The following is a 20,653-nucleotide window of genomic DNA, read 5'->3' as shown; positions in this document are numbered from 1 at the left end:
TCGCAGTAAAGGCATTGAGACAGGGCTTCTTTCCCACACAGTGCTTCCTGCTGACCCTACTAACCCTGCCAACCCTGCCAGGGTTAGAACTGTGGGGTGCTAACAGAACCCCAGCCTGGTGTGGGTTGGAGGGGACCTTAAAGATCACCCAGTTCCAACCCCCTCTGTCTAGCCTGGCCTTTAACACCGCCAGGGAGGGAGCATTCACAACTTCCCTGGGCAACCCATTCCAGTGCCTCACCACCCTCACATTAAAGAGCTTCTTCCTTATACCCAATCAAATCTTGCCCTGTTTAAGTTTTAACCCATTACGCCTTCTCCTATCACTACAGTCCCTGTCAAAGAGTCCCTCCCCAGCATCCCTATAGGCCCCCTTCAGATACCGGAAGGCTGCTCTGAGGTCTCCACGCAGATTTCTCCAGGCTCAACAGCCCCAGCTTTCTCAGCCTGTCTTCGTACAGGAGGTGCTCCCGTCCCCTGATCATCCTCGTGGCCTCTTCTGGTCTTGTTCCAACAGTTCCATGTCCTTTTTATGTTGAGGACACCAGAACTGCACACGATGCTCCAGGTGAGGTCTCACGAGAGCAGTGTAGAGGGGCAGGATCACCTCCTTGGACCTGCTGCTCACGCTCCTTGCGATGCAGCCCAGGATACAGTTGCCTTTCTGTGCTGCAAGCACACGCTGCTGGCTCATGTTCATTTTCTCGTCGAGCAGCACCCCCAAGTCCTTCTCTCCTTCTCTCGTTACAGGGCTGCTGGCGAGAGATGGTCCTCTAAGCATCATCAACGTAGCTGCTGAGCAGCCATTAGCATCAAATTGTAAGTTTAGCACATCAGTCTGGTCAAATGAGCCCTTCCCTTTCCATGTCAAATCCTAAACACGTTGCCTAAGCTTGCCTAATAAGAGAGAACCAAATACCCATCCCCAGCTTTTGCACTTGAGTTAATTTTAACAGCAAGCTCCCTTTTTGGCTAAGCAGATTGTATGTTCATGGGGATATATGTTTTCCTATATTTATGGGAAATATCACAAGAATCCTTTCTAGATGTTTTAGTTGACTGACAAACAATCATAGTGCCTACCTGGTGATGAAACCGGTCTGTGTCCCTCTCTGAAACTGCAGTCTGAAGGATGGCTATTTCTTTCCTCAAAGTCCCATTGGCCAATTCACATTTCCTAAGGGCAAGAGTGAGGGCTTGGGCCTTCTCCTTCCATTCAATTTTTCCACTTTCAGTCTGCTTCAAAATAGCAATCACACGCTCCATTTCTTCCCCCTTTGCCTTCCTTTCATCTTCCAGTTGCTGCGTTAGCTCTTTCTGCCTTTGCAAGGAATGGTCTCTCTCTTGGAGCACTCTCTTCTTCTCTGCTTCCACTTCCTCCCACTTTTGAAGTTTTTGGATTAGTTTCTTTAGGGTGTGCCCTTCATCTTTTCATTGCAAAACTGATGTGAATTGTTTTAGGAGTTCACTTTGCCTCTGAAGCTCTTGTTCTTTTCCTGGCAGAGTCTTCTCTAAATTCCTGATTCTGTCTTGCTGGGACTTTACCTCTTCATCCTTCTTTGTCAGAGTCTGCTGAACATGCTGGAGATCTTCCTGAAGAGCTCTTACTTCCTTTTCTAACTCTTTTTGCCCACCTTGAGCCTTGGTCTCTTGCTCCCTCTCAGACAAGACTTCTTCCAGGACCTTCTCTTGCTCTCGGCGATGTCTCACCGCCTCGTTGCTCTCAGTTAGCCTAAGGTGGAGATTCTGCAAGGTCTTTAATTCCTCTTCTTGGTGCTGGAGTTTTTGCTTCAGAGCTTCATTGTCTTCATCCCTCTTCCTCACCACTTCCTCAAGCAGATTCACTTGCTTCTGGCATGACGTTAGTGCTATTTCCATGCTTTTGCCCTGAAGCTGTAACATGCTCATTTGCTCTGTCTGCTTGAGGAACTCCAAACGCTTCTCCTCCAACATCCCGCTCGTTTCTTCTAGATCCTGCTCTAGACGCTTGGCTTGCTTGCCTTCTAACTCCTTCTGCTCTTGAAGGTCCTGCACACGCTCCTGCAAAGACATTATCTCTTGATCTTTAGCTTCTAGAGAAGATTCAGCATGTTCTAGTTTTTGCAGTATGGCTTTAGCCTGCATTGCTGCCTCCTCCTTTTGCCACTGAAGCTCAGAGACAGCCTCCTCCAGAGCCCCTATCCTTTCTTCTCTTTCTTTCAGAGCCAGTTCTGTAGCTTGAAGATTTGTTTGCTCAGCTTCAAGTTTTGCCTCCTTTGCCCTGCCTGCCTCACACTACTTTCTAAGGGATAAAATTTCTTGTTCCTTTCCCTTCAGTGCCACTTCAAGATGCTGCAGAATTTTCTTCTGCTGTTCAGAGTCTTGTTCCTGGTTTTGGAAGGTGTCAACCACTTCCTTCTGAGATTCAATCATGAAATCCTTCTCTTTCAGTATTGCCTTAGTGTATTCTCAGTCTCTGTGTAAGACATTCATCTTTTCTTCTGTTTTTTCCTCATAGCTCCTCATTTGTTGCTTTTGGATGTCTATGAGTCTGTCCTTTTCTTTTAAGCTTTCTAAGGTCTGGTCCAGTTGGTCACGGAGAGTCCTCAACTGCATTTCCATGGTTTCTTCAGCTTCCTGGATTTGTTTTTGTTGTGACTCAAGCTCTTGATCTTTCTTAGATAAAGAAAGTGCCATCTTTTCAACTTTACCATGAAGCTCTTGAAGTTGCCCCTCTTGCTGCTCCTTGTACTGCTGCAGGAGTCTTAACTGATCCCTTTGAGAATCACACTCACTCTCTCTGTCCCTGAGACCTGCCCTCAGGTGTTCAAGGCTTGCCTGCAGAGATTTCACTTGTTCTCTGTGCATTTCCAGTTCTTGGATTTGCTGAGTCAGAGACACAAGCGCTGAGTTTTTCTCCTTCAAGTTTCCTTTCATATGATCAAGATCCAGAAGCAGATTTCTCACTTGTGATGCACCGTGTTGTTCTAGCATCTTTATTTTCCCTTCCTGGAATTTGATCTCCTGATCCCTCTCCTCCAGCTCTTTGCTCACCTTGCTGACAGCAGTCTTCTGCAATTCTAACTGCTTCTCCAGCTCCCGTATCTCTTCTTGCAGGGACCTGATCTCCAGGTCCCTCTCCTCCAGCTCCTTCCTCTTCTCAGTCCTCTGCAGTTCTCGCTGCTTCTCCAGCTCCTGCATCTGCTCTTGTTGGGACCTGATCTCCTGCTCTCTCTCCTGCAGCTCTTTGCCCATCTTTCTCACCTCAGTCCTCTGCATTTCTCGCTGCTTCTCCAGCTCCTGCATCTGCTCTTGTTGGGACCTGATCTCCTGCTCTCTCTCCTGCAGCTCTTTGCCCATCTTTCTCACCTCAGTCCTCTGCAGTTCTCGCTGCTTCTCCAGCTCCTGCATCTGCTCTTGTTGGCACCTGATCTCCTGCTCTCTCTCCTCTAGCTCTTTGCTCACCTTGTTGACAGCAGTCCTCTCCAGTTCTCGCTGCTTCTCCAGCTCCCGTATCTGCTCTTGCTGGGATCTGATCTCCCGGTCTCTCTCCTCCAGTTCTTTGCTCATCTTGCTGACGGCAATCCTTTGTTTTTCTTGCTGCTTCTCCAGCTCCTGTATATGTTCTTGCTGGGATGCCACCTTCTGTTTTTTCTCTGTTATGTCCTTAATAAACTGATCAAGAGTAGCTTTATGTACTTCTTCCTGGTTTTCCAGCATTCTCATCTCTTCCTGGTATAACTTCATTTCTCCCTCCCTCTCTGACAGGATGGCACTCATATGAGTGAGGGTCTCCTGCAAAGCTTTTATCTCCGATGTCTCTTTCTGGAGCATCGGGATTTTCTCCCGCTGGGTTTCCACTTCCCCATTTTTCATTTTTAAGATGGACAATGTGGCTTGAAGCTCTTGTTCCAGGCAGTGATTCATGTCTGTTGCTGTGTTTGCTCAAGCTTCAGAGGCTGACACTGATTCCTGAAGAAGTTTTATCTCACCTCCTAGTTTCTCTTTAACTGCCTGCAGTCTGTCCCGTTCGTGCTGCAAACCAGGGAGAAAAAGGCTCAATAATTCCACTGCTATGCGTTTGCTTTTCATATTGGATTTGACTCCTGCTCTAGTGGCAGTCACGGGCAGCCTGCTCTCTCCCTGCCTCTTGAGATGCTGTGCCACCCTATACATTGCATCTTTCCCAGCTGACTCAGCCAGGTCCATCTTCCTTTTTACCCTTCCTTGAACCTAGCTCCAGTGTGTTCTTTTGGGGAGGAGCTGCCAGAACTGCAGCCAGGATTTAAAGTCCAGATTAAGCACGATTTAGGCAGTGGCTCGATGACGCCACTCTATTAGGAAGAAAAAAAGAGAACACTTCATTTCCCTTTTTATTATTTGTTTGAACCTCTACTGTGCAGAATTGTCATGGGGCCATCCTCTAGAATGCCACTGTCCTCTCTTGAAGGAGTAACAGTCAGATCAGTGTCTGTCATTCTGTGTTTGAAACCAGGTCAAGTTTTCCCCTTGAAGACATACATATTTAGCTGGATCAGCATTCTGGTTTCTCAAATTTGTCTCCTTTCTCCCCGCTGTCTGCTCTCAGATGGGTAACACTGAACAGTTTTCTCTATTAGCAGACTTTGTCTTCTCACCCCTTTCCAGATCAGTACTTAGAAATCTACATCTGGATTTGGACACAATAACTGGACAAAGCATGAACTGTAAATAGAGACAAGTTTGAAAATTACTTTCACTAAAGCTTCAAGGCAAAATTCTTCAGAATTGAGGAAAAGAAGCACCCTGAATCATAACTGGGGTTTTATGTGACTGCAGCATCTTTTCCTACTTACTCAGAAGGATGCAACTGGAAAAGTTCAACTGAAAAAGTTGCTCTTTTAGAATTATAAACAGAAGGCCAACAAAATGTAAGAAATGGCCTTTCACAGCATCTGCCAGCCTCACCAGGGCATCCTTTCTTTGCTCCTCAGCACGCCCAAGTTTCCTTTCCAAAGATGCCACTTCTTGACGTAGAGTCATAGCCTCCTCCTTTAAAGCAGCGGCCTCTTCCTGCAGGACAGCTTGTAGAGAGTTCTTCCGGTGTTCTGCCATCTGTGTCTCTGCAAGCAGTAAAGGTGAAGGCAAAAGGGAAAGCAAGACCAAAGGACAGAGAAAATGTAGTATCTGTCTACCTGCGGTTTCCAGGCCCACAAGGACTTTCAAAGCAGACATAAATCAAGGAAAATTCAGTCAGAGAAAAGAGGAATTAAAGTGGCAAGGTTCGAAAGAATGTGAAAATGTGTTTGCTCTTCTGCTTTTCGAAAGGCCAGGGCTAAGAGCACGGCAGCACATCACCCACAGCATCAGATGCAGGTAGAACCGACATTGATGAAACAAGGAGAGAGACAGTAGATCGGAGTCAGATCTAGTGTCCTAAATGAAAAGGAAGAAGCAGCAAAAGTGAAGGCTGACTGTGACACGGTTAATTGACCGGGAAGGCTTAAGAGATGTTACAGAGGACAAACATCAATGTCGTACTTGAAGTGTACAAACTAAACTAACAGACAGGAACTTGTCGTGGTTTAAACCCAACCACAAACCTCGTACACTCACTCCCCCCGTTCTTGCCCTCCCCTTGCTCCTGGAGGGACGGAGAGGAGAATAGAAAAGAATGCAACTCCCACGGGTTGAGATAAGAACAGTTTAGTAACTAAGGTATCACACAAATCACTACTGCTACCACCAATAATAATAATGATAAAGGAAAATAACAAGAGGAAAGAATACAACACCTCAACACCAGCCGACCGATAACTTGCCCCACTCCCCCCAGCAGAGCACCGACCGATACCTCGTCCAAACCTGCAGTCCCAGCCCTTCTGGGGTAACTCCCCGTTACATCCTGGGCATGACGTGCTGTGGAATGGAATACCTCTTTGGTCAGTTTGGGTCAGGTGTCCTGTCTCTGCTTCCTCCCAGCCTCCCCTCCTCCCTGGCAGAGCATGAGGCTCACAAAGTCCTTGGCCAGACCAAACATTCGAGCAACTGAAAACATGGGCGTTATCAGCACTGTTCCCAGGCCAAAAGATCAAAACACAGCACTGTACTAGCTCCTAAGAAGGAGAAAACTGACTGCTGCCGCTCAACCCAGGACATTATCCACCCCTCATTCCATACCATTCACGTCATGCTCAGATCCCACATCTTCAATATGCCAACACTCTTACATATATATATACATCTACATACACACAGAGAAGAAAAAAAAATCATTTCTTAGTGCATGGACCTATAAAGCTGCTGAGTCCATCTGCTCCATGATGTCAGGCTCCATCTCTTGTAACAGTCTCTCGGAGCAGGAGAGGCTGTGTGCAGTGTTCACACTCGTGAATAACCTGGGCAATAGTGTCAATTGCTAAGTCCACCCCTCGATCATGAGTCCATCTCTATGTCGCATCTCTGCCCTGATGGCCTGAAGTGTCATGGGACCACCAGATTCAAAATAATTCACTGTTCTCCTCAGCAGTTTCTGCAGCTTGTTGCTGGGGACTCCATAGAGCTGCCTTCCACCTCCGACGCTTCCAAAGCACTGGAGGGGCCCAGTGGACCAGATACTCTTCGCTCATACTGTCCCACACACACTGCCACTCACGACTCACCAGCCTTGGGGAAGATCTCTTGGTCCTCCCATATTGTGGTCTAACCCCAGAGGAGAAGCAAACCTGACTCTGCTTGACTTCTGAGATGAGACAAAATGGTGGTAGGTAGAACACCCTCTGTGTGTGTGCCAACATGCTGATCCCCATCACAACCAGCAGGCAGGTCCCAAGGGTACCCAAAGGCCATTCAAACCCTTCAGAACTCTCCAATGACGCTGCTGTACTTGTCCGTGGGGCTGGTGTAGCTGCTGTGCTTGCTGGCTCTCCCACCACCAGCTTCTCTCTTCTTGGGTGCAGCTCTTCCTCTGCCTTGCTGGGAAATGCTGCCTGGGCTCCTGCATCCTCCTGGGGCTCGGCGGGCGGCTGCCGGGCGACGCTCTCGGCTGCCGCGGGGCTGGGCTCGGCCGCGGGGCTCGGCTCCTCCGCGGGGCTCGGCTCCTCCGCCGCCTCCTCCCGCTGTTCAGCAGCCGCCTCTTTCCCGGCCTCTGGCCCCGCTCCCGCCACCGCCTTGTCCTCGGGGCCGCTCTCCCAGGCCACTTCGGCCGCCGCCAGCTCCCGGGGCCGCTCCCCCTCGGCTCCCCGCAGCCTCACAAAGACAGAGGCGAGGACAAGGGCCAGGGCAGTGAAGAGCAACGGGACGGCCAGGTATAAGTCCACGGCCATGTCCATCTCTCCCTGCTGCTGGAGCCCGTCCGTATTACAAGTCATTGCCATAAAGCACAGTGAAACAAGAACCTTAGCCCAAGCCCCACACTTTATAAACACTATCACAGCAAATACCGGCTCTAAGTAATGTACTACATTGTGAAACTCTGAGAGCAAGAGAAACAACTTTGAGAGCCAATAAACCAGCATTGTGATGACTATTAATCCGATCATCTCGGTCGTTATCTCAACCCTTCGAGCCCCACGTTGGGCGCCAAAAAGAACTGTCGTGGTTTAAACCAGTCCACACAGGTCGTCCACTCACTCCCCCCCTTCTTGCCCTCCCCTTGCTCCTGGAGGGACGGAGAGGAGAATAGAAAAGAATGCAACTCCCATGGGTTGAGATAATAACAGTTTAGTGACTAAGGTACAACACAAATCACTACTGCTACCACCAATAATAATAATGATAAAGGAAATAACAAGAGGAAAGAATACAACACCTCAACACCAGCTGACTGATAACTCACCCCACTCCCCCCAGCAGAGCACCGACTGATACCTCCTCCAACCCTGCAGTCCCCTAGCCCTTCCAGGTAACTCCCCGTTACATCCTGGCCATAACATGCTGCAGTATGGAATACCTCTTTGGTCAGTTTGGGTCAGGTGTCCTGTCTCTGCCTCCTCCCTGGCAGAGCATGAGGCTCAGAAAATCCTTAGCCAGACCAAACATTCGAGCAGCAACTGAAAACATGGGCGTTATCAGCACTGTTCCCAGGCCAAAAGATCAAAACACAGCACAGTACTAGCTCCTAAGAAGGAGAAAAATGACTGCTGCTACTCAACCCAGGACATTATCCACCCCTTGGATAATGTCTGACTGTAAAGTACGATCTGCATTTGGCTGCAAAAGAGCTCTCAGCACTGAGTCAGGCCCAGGAGCAGGTGCAGACATTTGTGCAGAACATCCTGTCTCTGCTGCTGGCCTCGCCAGAGGCCACTGCAGACCGCTGAGGGCAGGTCAGGCCTGGAGAACAGCCAGGATCAAGGGCAGCAGCGCCACCTCCTCTGAAGGAAGCCCAAGGGCTGAGGCTCTGCAGTCTCTCCCCTGCACCACCCTTGGCTTTCAGCCCCACAGCAGAGCCCTTCTGCAGCCGCTTCTCAGCTCTTGTTGTTCGCTGGCAGCTTCCAAAGGCACTTGTGCCTCTGCCGGAGCCAGAGCAATGGCCCAGCCCGTGCTGCGCTGTGTGCGGCGCCCTGATGGCACCATCAAGGGAGTGCAGGGCTCGGCAGCGCTGGCAGGAGCAGAGCTGTGGGGCCTGACCCTGCTCCCGGGGCAGACGTGGGTGAGCTCCAGCACTTGGGGTTTTTGGGCAGGAACCTTCGGCTCCGCCTTCCCCTCAGCCTGCACAGCCGCCATGACACCGGAAGGCGCCGCCGGATGACGTCGGAACTGGCGGACGGAAGGGGGGGGGGGAAGGGTCCGGGTGCGCGGCTTCTGTGGTAGACCCGGGCGGGGGTTGTGAAGATGAAAGGGCGGGATGGAGCCGGGATGGAGCCGGGATGGGGCCGGGATGGAGCCGGGATGGGGCCGGGATGGAGCCGGGATCGGAGCGGATTGGAGCCGGGCAGGAGCGGGGTGAGCGGGGCTGTGGCAGGGATTGAGTGGGAAGGGCAGGGGCTGGGCTGGGCTGGAGCCGGGGGGCAGGGGGTCGGGAGCAGGGATGCAGTGGGGGGGTCAGGGCTGTGGAGCGGCGTGGAGCGGGGTGGGCAGGGGGCACAGCAGGGGTGCAGTGGGGTGAGGTGGGCTGGGCTGTGCCAGGAGCACACGGGAAGCGCGGCCTGACCCAGCAGGGGAAGTGCAGGCAGGGCTGGAGACCACGCTGCGCATGCTGGGGATGGCGGCGGGCCCAGTGTGTCCCAGCAGGGCTGGGCTAAGGAGCCCCGCCGCGCTGGAGCAGCGCTGTCTGCAGTGGTGAGCAGTGTAAAGGACGTGTGTGGAGGGTTAAAGGGTCGGTGGCAGAAGGAAACAGTTGCGGTGCAGGCTGGTTTCCTGGCCCTGAGGATCCGTTCCCGAGATGTGGAGTACATCTTTGTGCGTTGTAAAATGTTGTTGTATCCAAATACAGTTCATCATTCTTGAATTGTGTGACACGATAATGACGATGGAAATGATGAAAAGTCGTGTTTGGCACCTGTTTGATAGGCATATTCTTAATGCATAGAGAAGCTGAGATAAGCTGAAGCAATGGCTGTCTTGCTTTAGCCCTTTGCAGGACATCTGGCATCTATTCCGATGGCTGCAGTGAAACAAGAGGCTGGCTCCAATGTGCCATTCGGGTGGAGAGGCTTCTCTGTGACTCCCTCCTACCACATAGCATTGATGTGTGATGCTAAAGCTGTTTCCCTGGAACACATAGGAGCCAGACTTGAGTGAGGAAGGTCAAAGTGATACGAAAGCAGCAGTGCTCATCTCAAGCTTTGTTCACAGTTGTGCAACAGGAGCATAAGTTGGAATTGGGATGGTTGTTAGGACCTTGATCATTCCCAATGTGAAAATCATGCCATGACGAATAACACTTTAAAGAATCTGGTGTTCTCTCTTTAAGAGAAACAAATGAAGACAGGAATCCCATTCAAAGACCTTATGTCTCAATGCATTCTTCTGTTCAGAAACATTATTGTCTGCCTTTTTGTTTTTCTTCTTTCCAGAGCACAGTGGAGAAAGTGGTGGCTGGCTCTGTCCCAGTTGCTCAGGTGATCCCACTTGGAATCCCTCTTCCAGGGAAGGATAAGCATGAAGTAGCCACAAATACTCTTATAGAAATGAACTCAGGTCTGAGTAAGAGCTTTGAATCCAGGTGAAAACTTCACTTATGTGTTCATGTGGATTATTAAGCCTCGAGACTGCAAAAAGCCGTGTGTGTAAGTATAGTATATTTTACTAATTTCTCATCCACATCCTCTGTGGATCATTGGCCTTCACCCCCAGCCCAGGAGATAAACGTCTGAGGCTGAGAGAGCTGAGCTTGTTGAGCCTGGAGAAGAGAAAGCTTCTTAAGGAGAGAGCTTAGAGCAGCTCCCAGGGCCTAAAGATGCAATGAGAGACCTGGAGAGGGGCTTTGGACAAGGGCCTGTAGGGACAGGACAAAGGGAATGTCTTTAATCTATGAAAGGGGAGATTGAGATGAGCTCTTAGGCAAAAGTTCTTCCCTGTGAGGGTGCTGAGGCGCTGGCACAGGGTGCCCAGAGAAGCTGTGGCTGCCCCATCCCTGGCAGTGCTCAAGGCCAGGTTGGACACAGGGGCTTGGAGCAAGCTGCTCTAGTGGAAGGTGTCCCTGCCCGTGGCAGGGGTTGGAACTGGATAAGCTTTAAGGTCCTTTCCAACACAAACTGGTCTGGGATTCTGTGATTTTGCTCAATACCTTTAGCACTGGATGTAATTCTTAAATGATGGGCAAAATGAACCACAGCATTCTTCAACTGCCATATATGTTAGTAAGGGTAAGACTGGAAAACTAAGTTGTGTTTTCTTCTCCAGTGTCAGGAAACATGACCAAATTCAGGCTCCTCTTCATCCTGCAAAAACAACCACCACATCTTTAGGAGCTGCGCATGCATCTTGTTCCAGTGCTAACTAGTGCAGTTAGTTAGGAACTACTGCTTGTGTCATAGGTGTAGAAGATCCATCATGCCTCAAACCTTGCACGGTGACAGGTGTGGGCATATATGTAAGAGCTCCAGGTTTTTCCAGTGATGCCTGTAAGTGTCTTCTCTCTGGCTTTTTAATTTTACTGAAAACTAACTTAGTACCTTTCTGGCCTAGTTTAGTTGTCAGTAAAGTCACTCTTCCCAGTTGTTTTCCTGTTGTCCTGGGTTGAGCAGCAGCAGTCATTTTTCTCCTTCTTAGGAGCTAGTACAGTGCTGTGTTTTGATCTTTTGGCCTGGGAACAGTGCTGATAACGCCCATGTTTTCAGTTGCTGCTCGAATGTTTGGTCTGGCCAAGGACTTTGTGAGCCTCATGCTCTGCCAGGGAGGAGGGGAGGCTGGGAGGAAGCAGAGACAGGACACCTGACCCAAACTGACCAAAGAGGTATTCCATGCTGCAGCACGTCAAGCCCAGGATGTAACTGGGAGTTACCCGGAAGGGCTGGGGGACTGCAGGGTTGGACGAGGTATCGGTCTGTGCTCGGCTGGGAGGAGTGGGGTGAGTTATCAGTCAGCTGGTGTTGAGGTGTTGTATTCTTTCCTCTTGTTATTTCTTTTGACATAACTATTATTGGTGGTAGCAGTAGTGATTTGTGTGATACCTTAGTTACTAAACTGTTCTTATCTCAACCCCTGGGAGTTGCATTCTTTTTGATTCTCTCCGTCCCTCCAGGAGCAAGGGGAGGGCAAGAAGGGGGGGGAGGGAGTGAACGAGCTTTTGTGGTTGGGTTTAAACCACGACAGTTCTTTTTGGCGCCCAACGTGGGGCTCGAAGGGTTGAGATAACGACCGAGATGATCGGGTTAATAGTCGTCACAATGGTGATTTATTGGCTCTCAAAGTTGTTTCTCTTGCTCTCAGAGTTTCAGAATGTAGTACATTACTTAGAGCCGGTATTTGCTGTGTTGGTGTTTATCAAGTGTGGGGGTTGGGCTGAGGTTCTTGTTTCACTGTGCTTTATGGCAATGACTTGTAATACGGACGGGCTCCAGCAGCAGGGAGAGATGGACGTGGCCGTGGCCTTGTACCTGGCCGTCCTGCTGCTCTTCACTGCCCTGGCCCTTGTCCTCGCCTCTGTCTTTGTGAGGCTGCGGGGAGCTGAGGGGGAGCGGCCCCAGGAGCCGGCGGCAGCCGAAGCGGCCCGGGAGAGCGGCCCCGGGGACCAGGCGGCGGCAGGAGCGAGGCGCGAGTACGGGAGGAAGGCGGCTGCCGAGCAGTGGGAGGAGGCGGCGGAGGAGCCGAGCCCCGCGGAGGAGCCGAGCCCTGCAGCCGAGCCCAGCCCCGCGGCGGCCGAGAGCGTCGCCCGGCAGCCGCCCGCCGAGCCCCAGGAGGATGCAGGAGCCCAGGCAGCATTTCCCAGCAGGGCAGAGGAGGAAGAGCTGCACCCAGGAAGAGAGAAGCTGGTGGTGGGAGAGCCGGCAGGCACGGCAGCTGCACCAGCCCCAGGGACAAGCACAGCAGCGTCATTGGAGAGTTCTGAAGGGTTTGAATGGCCTTTGGGTACCCTTGGGACCTGCCTGCTGGTTGTGATGGGGATCAGCATGTTGGCACACACACAGAGGGTGTTCTACCTACCACCATTTTGTCTCATCTCAGAAGTCAAGCAGAGTCAGGTTTGCTTCTCCTCTGGGGTTAGACCACAATATGGGAGGACCAAGAGATCTTCCCCAAGGCTGGTGAGTCGTGAGTGGCAGTGTGTGTGGGACAGTATGAGCGAAGAGTATCTGGTCCACTGGGCCCCTCCAGTGCTTTGGAAGCGTCGGAGGTGGAAGGCAGCTCTATGGAGTCCCCAGCAACAAGCTGCAGAAACTGCTGAGGAGAACAGTGAATTATTTTGAATCTGGTGGTCCCATGACACTTCAGGCCATCAGGGCAGAGATGCGACATAGAGATGGACTCATGATCGAGGGGTGGACTTAGCAATTGACACTATTGCCCAGGTTATTCACGAGTGTGAACACTGCACACAGCCTCTCCTGCTCCGAGAGACTGTTACAAGAGATGGAGCCTGACATCATGGAGCAGATGGACTCAGCAGCTTTATAGGTCCATGCACTAAGAAATGATTTTTTTTTCTTCTCTGTGTGTATGTAGATGTATATATATATGTAAGAGTGTTGGCATATTGAAGATGTGGGATCTGAGCATGACGTGAATGGTATGGAATGAGGGGTGGATAATGTCCTGGGTTGAGTGGCAGCAGTCAGTTTTCTCCTTCTTAGGAGCTAGTACAGTGCTGTGTTTTGATCTTTTGGCCTGGGAACAGTGCTGATAACGCCCATGTTTTCAGTTGCTGCTCGAATGTTTGGTCTGGCCAAGGACTTTGTGAGCCTCATGCTCTGCCAGGGAGGAGGGGAGGCTGGGAGGAAGCAGAGACAGGACACCTGACCCAAACTGACCAAAGAGGTATTCCATGCTGCAGCACGTCATGCCCAGGATGTAACTGGGAGTTACCCGGAAGGGCTGGGGGACTGCAGGGTTGGACGAGGTATCGGTCTGTGCTCGGCTGGGAGGAGTGGGGTGAGTTATCAGTCAGCTGGTGTTGAGGTGTTGTATTCTTTCCTCTTGTTATTTCTTTTGACATAACTATTATTGGTGGTAGCAGTAGCGATTTCTGTGATACCTTAGTTACTAAACCCGTGGGAGTTGCATTCTTTTTGATTCTCCTCTCCGTCCCTCCAGGAGCAAGGGGAGGGCAAGAAGGGGGGGAGGGAGTGAATGAGCTTTTGTGGTTGGGTTTAAACCACGACACCTATTTTCTCAATAGCCTTTGAGCTGTAAGGATCAGTACCAGCAGCTGCAACTATCAGCCGCTGTGTCTCAGTTTTGTGACTTTGTGACTTTGCTGCTGCAGACTGTAACCAGGAAAATACTGAAAACCTCTTGTTAGCCTTACTGACATGGTGTGATGTGGCTTTTTCTTCAGATGGCACCATGTCTTGAATGCAGACATCTGCTACCAGTAAATGCACCCATTGCATTGGATGGGGGTCAGCAACAGCTGCACAGGTGCATCCCCAAACCAACATCTGCATAAAGGTAGTTGAGAATAAATCTAACAAAAGAGCAGTTTACCTCCTGGCATGCATGTTTCTAACAGGTGACTTCATTAAATATAGTTTGATCCAGCTTGGGTTTCTCTAATTACATTGTGACAGCTTTAAGGGTTAGTAGAATTCAAACCACCTTGACTAGAAATAAGCATTAAAGGTAAACCACATAAGCTCAGGAAGGCATCTTGAAAGTCACGGGAGGTAGCAGCCTGAAAGACAGGACATGCATTGTGTTCAGTAGGGAGGTATTCTGTGATTTTATCATTATGGCCTTACTATTACTGAGCATTTTAAGTTTATTAAATAGGTCCTCATTACTCTGCTTCCCTCCGTTGCTTGTAAGTGCTTGGCACAGATGGGCTGGCAAGACTGGGGCAGTGGGGAGATGCACAGAACGCTCAAGCACAGCATTAGTCAGCGATCCAAAAGTGCTGGTGGGCTTAAGTAGCCAAAATCTACCCTCCAGAATACTCCCTACATAAGGGCATGGGGACCCACGCAGGGACTGTCTTCCACCCTTCCAATCAGGGGAAGGGGTGTGAGAAGGAGTCAACTGACACTGCATGTCCACAGTTGGTAGATTGTAGACACTGCCCCAAACTGGGTGTTTCCTGGCATTCCTGATGCAGGTGCAAAGGCAGCCCTGAACTATTTGGTGCAACCATCAAAAGAGCAGACTCGTGATTCTCAGCTGTGGTGGGATCTTGCTTGTGAGATACAGTGACTGTGCTCGGGCACCCTCAGGGCGTTAAGAACCATTTTCCTTGCAGATACTGGACTTGCTGTTTTGTGTGAGTGCAGTGACTAAGCAAACTGGCACTAGTCTATAGAAACATCTGCAGGTATTGATGCGGGATCTGCTGAGGGAACTGTACCATAGTTGAAAATGAATTGGCATCAACATCCATGGATTTGTGCTGGGCAAGCACTATGGCCTAATGTCCTGGGTTCAGCAGTAGCAGTCATTTTTCTCCTCCTTAGTAGCTAGTGCAGCACTGTGTTTTGATTTTTTGGCTGGGGAACGGCGTTGATAACACAGATGTTTTTCGTTGCTGCTCAGGTGTTTGGTCTGGCCAAGGACTTTCTGAGCCTCCTGCTCTGCCAGGGAGGAGGGGAGGCTGGGAGTAAGCAGGGACAGGACACCTGACCCAAGCTGGCCAAAGAGGTATTCCATACCACAGCACGTCATGCCCAGGATGTAACGGAGAGTTACTCGGAAGGGCTGGGACTGCAGGATTGGACGAGGTATCGGTGGGTGCTCGTCTGGGGGGAGTGGGGTGAGTTATTGGTCAGCTGGTGTTGAAGTGTTGTAATCTTTCATCTTGTTATTTCCTTCATCATTATTATTATTGGTGGTAGCAGTAGTGATTTGTGTTATACCTTAGTCACTAAACTGTTCTTATATCAGCCTGTGGGAGTTGCATTCTTTTCGATTCTCCTCTCTGACCCTCTGGGAGCAGGGGGAGGGCAAGAAGTGGGGGGAGTGAGAGAGCGACTGTATGATTTATGGGTGACTTTGTTTAAACCACATGTGTGATCATTTTGTGGTGTAGCCTGCCTTTCAGCAGAACTCTTGCGTACCCAGCAACCTCCCTGGCAGTCTTACAGACACCAGGTCCTGCTGCATTCCCCAAGGTGGTACTGGACGTCTGCAATAAAGGATCTACCATGTACACGATGGAACCAAAAGCAGCCTTGGAGGAGACAAAACAGGGAAGCCAGGGCCAGCAGACTAGCGCCCAGGAAAGGTAAGGCAGCCTGCCCACCTCTCCTCCTCTGCTTTGCAACTTCCAGCCTTTGAGCCTCCCTGCTTTCTGTTGGGGCTTCTGAGAACACACGACCACTTTAGCGCAGTGACCAGCCACAGAACAGCAGGCCTGCTCTCCTGCCTTGGCCCAAAGCTGAGCAGAGGGAGGCCAAGGAGCACATCTTTGCCTCTCCACTAGCTCAGGTATTGAAAGCTGACACGTGCTCACACAGCATGAACTGTTCGGAAAGCATAAACAGACCCTGGATCAGACCTTTCTCGTGCACTGGGGATCGGGAGCAGAGTAGGGGCATCCAGCAATGTCTGGCTGGGGCTAGAAGGGTTCTAGACTTGGAACCAATTCCAGTGCCAGCTCAGCTCCAGCCATGAGCTTGCCCTGCCACATGGAGTGGGCATGTCACTCCAGTTTCCATCAGAGACTAGATTTTTCCTTTGAGTGGCCTTCTAAAACCCCTTGAAGGATGTATTTTATCTGCCCCTTAGCTCTGACTCTGTTGCCTTTACCTTCCTCCCCCAAAAAGGGAGAGATGCCAGTCAGTTCTGCGGCAGAGCACTAGCAATGTCCTAATAACACCAGAGGTTTCACATGTGCCACTGGGACCTGGGGACTTTAGCTAAAGGTGCTGTCATGGTTTAGGACAGCTGGTAGCTCAGAACCACACAGCCGCTCACTCACTCTCCTTCCTATTCCCCCCCTTGGCTCCCAAAGGAAAGTGGAGGAGAATGGAAAGGATGTAACTCCCATGGGTTGAGATAACAACAGTCCAGTAGCTAAGGTATAACACAAAACCACTACTGCTACCACCAATAATAATAATAAGATGAATAACAAGGGGAGAGAATCCAGTTGCTCACCACCCATCAACCCATACCCAGCCTGCCCTGAGCAGGGATCTGGGCCTCCCGATGGACTCCTCCCAGTTTTCCCTGGGGTGGCTGCAGGGTCTCTGTGCCCCCCTGCAGGATGGAGGGATGCGGGCAGGGGCAGGGAAGGGCAGCACAAGAGACGTGACCACACCGGGGAGTGTCACAGACCGGGTCACAAAGGGCCCCGCTGTGACCCTGCCGCCAGGGGCAGGAGGCACAGGGTGTCCGGTGCAGGCTGGCCCTGGAGCTGGGATAGTCCCTGTGCCAGGAGCTGTCCTGCTGTCGGGAACCTTCTCTGCAGCTCTCTTTGTACGCAGCCTGGGTGTGCTGGGCTTCCTCCATCTGCCATGGCCCTCAGTGGGGAGCGGGGGCACTTGCTGGATCTGCTGCTGCACACGTGAAGGGAAATGGACTTGGAGCTGTGCCTCACTGTGCTTCACAGGGGAATGGTTCAGAGAAGTCATCCTTGTGGGGACAACTGAAAGGGCCTTGTTAATGACCAATGGTAATTAATCAGGGACTGAATTAAAATCAAATGGGAATCCAATGGTGATTTAGCAATAATTAACTTTCAATTCAACTGTTAATTGACAAGGATTTGAAGATGATACAAATGATAATTTGGATGATGACTTAGACAATGAGTTTGCCTCCCAATATCTGTTTGATGCCTACAAGAAAGCTGGAGGGGGATTCTTTACAGGGGCATGTAGTAATCAGACAAGTGGGAGTGGCTTTAAGTTGACAGAGGGGGGTGAATAAGATGAGACCTTAGGAGGAATTTCTTCCCTGTAAGTGTGGTGGGACACTGTCACAGGCTGCCCAGAATGAAATCCATCTGGCAGCAGTTTTCTCCTGGTTCAGGGCCTGCAGAGAGGCAGCTCTGCCTGGATTTACCACTGATTTAATAGATATTAACCCATGGCATGGGGGTTGGAAGTAGATGATCTTAAGGTCCTTTCCAACACTAACTATTCTGTGCTTCTGTGATTTGATGAGAAGGAGAGAAATTCTTTTTAATAAGTGTCAGGATTGAGAAAATGCTCCCTGCTCGTGGCAAAATTGGAGTATAATAACCCCAGTTTGGCTGCTGTGACCCCTAGAGCACCCCTGGAACATCCTCAGGAGTCCCGGAGCATCTTAGGGATACCACTAGAGAATCCCAGCGAATGCCTGTAGCACCTCTGGAGTACCCCATGGACCCAGCCAGAGCTCATGCATCACAGTGACCTTGGGGACATGGGACCACAGGGGTGGCTGATTCTGGAACACTCCGTGTTCAGGCGTGCAAGGCCACGGAACTCCACGGAACCCTTCAGCAGAGGCACCGGGAGATGACAGCTGCCCCATGGAGCACAAGCTACCAGTGGAGGAGGCAAGAGCAGCTCCTCTGGTGGTTCCTGTCTTGGTGCCTCGGAGCCGGTGCCACCTGTGGAGACAGGAGCGTGGAATGAGGTGGGTGGCGATGGCGATCTTGGGGTGCTTTAGGAGTTGCCAAGAACACCTCAAGTGACTTCCCCAGAGTGGCTGCTTTGGAGTGGGTGTGCGAGTTGCACTGGCTGAGACGGCAGCGGAGCGCTGTGGCTGCGGAGGGATGATCCTGGGATCTGGCCTCATTTCTTGTGGGGAGAAGAGGGGCCTGTGGCGATGGGACAAGGGGGAAGGGCTTTAACCTGACAGAGAGGGGAGACTGAGAGGAGATCTTAGAAGTTGTTCCCTGTGAGGGTGGTGGGACACTGGGTGCCCAGAGAAGCTGTGGCTGCCCCATGGCTGGCCGTGTTCAAGGCCAGGTTGGCTGGGGCTTGGAACAAGCTGCTCTAGGGGAAGGTGTCCGTGCCTGTGACAGGGGTTGGAGCTGGATGAGCTTTAAGGTCCCTCCCAACCCAAACCGTTCTGTGCTTCTGTGAGCGCCTCAAGTCCCCAGCGCTGCCGGGTGGCAGGAGCTGCCCCCCTCAGGAGCTGTGCTCTAACGTCTCCTTTCTCCTGCAGGCCGCATGCTCACTCCCTGCTGCTCCGCTGACCTCAGGCCAGTGTCAGAGCGACTCGTCTCGGCCATGGGCTGCACCGTGTGCCTGCCGGTTCCACCGCTGCAGGGAGGCAGAGCTGTCATCTGGGGATACAAAACTGCCCAGCAGGAGGGAGCCATCCGCAGTTATGCTTTCGATGGAGCCAGCACCACCGCTCCCCCTACGAGAGCCACATGAGGTTCAACAGAAGGAACTTCTCGCTGCAGATGGTGCTGCAGTGGGGGGAGCACTGGCTGTAGCGCTTCAGTTCCCAGCTGGAGGCCATGGGCTTGCTGCAGCTGCATGTTGTGGGTGAGTGATGAGATAGAAACATTCCTCCTCCACAGCCAGAGAGCTTGAAGGTGCTCTGGGTCCGAGACCTGGGGAATTGTGGCTTTGAACGCTTTGAACTCCGTGTCTCCCAGAACCACTTTCCAAGCCAGAAATTGTGGACAATCATCCGTGAAGGTAGCTTTTTGCTTGGAGGGTGTTTGAGGGGGTTAAATTCAGTCTGGGTGCACACACTGTGTATTCTCTTCTGCAGAGATGCAGCAAATGTGGTGCTGCCCATGATGGTGGCAAGCATTGCTGTGAGCTCGCTGGCAGGTGAGTGCTAGGCCTGGCTCTTGCCCTGGCTTTTTGGCCTCTGCAGTGGGTGCTGCATGCGAGGAGTCATGTGGGAAGAGGCTCTGCTGGCTGAGGTGACGTGGTCATGCTGGGACCTGGGTTTCCTCCCCGGGAACCCTGTGGGCAGGGACTGGGGCTTTGCCACTGCTGTCCTTGCAAAGCAGGGCATCCCCTATCCAAGGAGGTTGTGTTGTTCTCTGCTCCTTTCCAACTTCTGCCTAGGACAGCCCTTAGGTGCAGCCCAGCAGTGCTGCTCTGCCTCTCTTTTGCTGCAGGGACTCGGTCCAACATTTCCTGTATTCCAGACTGGGAAATGCTTTGTGTGCTCTGGGAAAGACTGAGAGTCCCCTTTCAATCGTCCTTTTGAGGTCATCCTCTCCTCAACATGGTATTGATTCCTGAATCCTGGAATCCCAGACTGGCTTGAGCTGGAGGCGACCTTAAAGCTCACCAGTTCCAACCCTTGCCACGGGCAGGGACACCTTCCACTAGAGAAGGTTGCTGCAAGTCCCTGTATCCAACCTGGCCTTGAGCACTGCCAGGGATGGGGCAGCTACAGCTTCTCAGGGCACCCTGTGTGGGCTGGGGCATCCCCGTCCCCACGAGGCACACAAGGAGGGTGTTTGAGTCTGCGTTTGAGTCTGCTTTGATTGTCCAGAAGAGTTTGCGTGGGTGTGTTCTGTGACAGCACCGCTGCTGCCTTTGGAGCTGTGCCCCCCATGTCCCTCCTGTCCCCTCTCCCTTCTCCTCATGGACTCTCTGTGCCCCAGGCTGCAACCCAGGGGCAGGTTCCGGAGGCTCCTGGCCTCCTTCTCTGCTGCTGGAGCTGAGCCAGAGCCCTCAGCCTTTGCTCGACACCCCCATCCCTTGGGTGTTGCTGGGCCCACAGGAGCGCTAGGATGGAGGGGGCTCTCTCCTTGAGGTTCAGTGTCTATGAAAGAGGTGACTTGAACATGAAAGTGCTTTTTGTTCCGTCAGGGCCAGTTTGAATAGGTCACAGGAAGAGCCATGCTCAGCAAAACCCCATTCTACTGTGAGAGGGTGGTGGGGGTGTACAGGCCCAAGTGACTGGTATGATTTTAATTCCTGTGTTAGGTATTTCCTGCTTCCTCCTGCTCTGGATTCCATTCCCATGGTTTTCCCTTTCGTAACAGTGAGTACCGTGGGCGAGCAATGATAGAGAATCCAGGGCCATGTTTCCTCCAGTGTCCTGGAGGACACACAAGCTGTTGTAATTCCTTCCTAGACTGGGGCATCTGCCCTTGTTCTGTTTTTCTGAAGGTGTCTGCAGCAATCACTACACTGCTGCTGTCCACCAAGTACCCCCCGATTTGACTGGTTTCTGCTTGGTTTCTGAC

General features: G+C 51.5%; 1 long non-coding RNA gene and 1 pseudogene across 3 annotated transcripts; one reads left to right on the top strand and one right to left on the bottom strand.

Moving 5' to 3' along the window:
- Positions 1 to 867: 867 nt before the first annotated feature.
- On the bottom strand, positions 868 to 7,328 carry LOC136018555 (centrosome-associated protein CEP250-like; annotated as a pseudogene).
- A 1,488-nt stretch (positions 7,329 to 8,816) lies between these two features.
- Positions 8,817 to 19,801, top strand: LOC136018390 (uncharacterized). 3 transcript variants are annotated; one of them, XR_010614380.1, is made up of 8 exons: positions 8,817 to 8,904; positions 9,978 to 10,190; positions 13,901 to 14,013; positions 15,088 to 15,272; positions 15,663 to 15,775; positions 17,946 to 18,117; positions 18,652 to 19,136; positions 19,213 to 19,801. It is a non-coding gene; the product is annotated as an uncharacterized LOC136018390 (long non-coding RNA). The 3 variants fall into 3 exon arrangements; XR_010614379.1 differs by lacking the exon at positions 19,213 to 19,801 and having other exon boundaries at positions 18,652 to 19,173; XR_010614381.1 differs by lacking the exons at positions 13,901 to 14,013; positions 19,213 to 19,801 and having other exon boundaries at positions 18,652 to 19,173.
- Positions 19,802 to 20,653: the final 852 nt, after the last annotated feature.

This window comes from Lathamus discolor, chromosome 7 (assembly GCF_037157495.1).
Source record: "Lathamus discolor isolate bLatDis1 chromosome 7, bLatDis1.hap1, whole genome shotgun sequence".
Classification (NCBI taxonomy): domain Eukaryota; kingdom Metazoa; phylum Chordata; class Aves; order Psittaciformes; family Psittacidae; genus Lathamus; species Lathamus discolor.
Note: the sequence above shows the minus strand (reverse complement) of the source record. Positions and strands in the feature narration are given on the sequence as shown.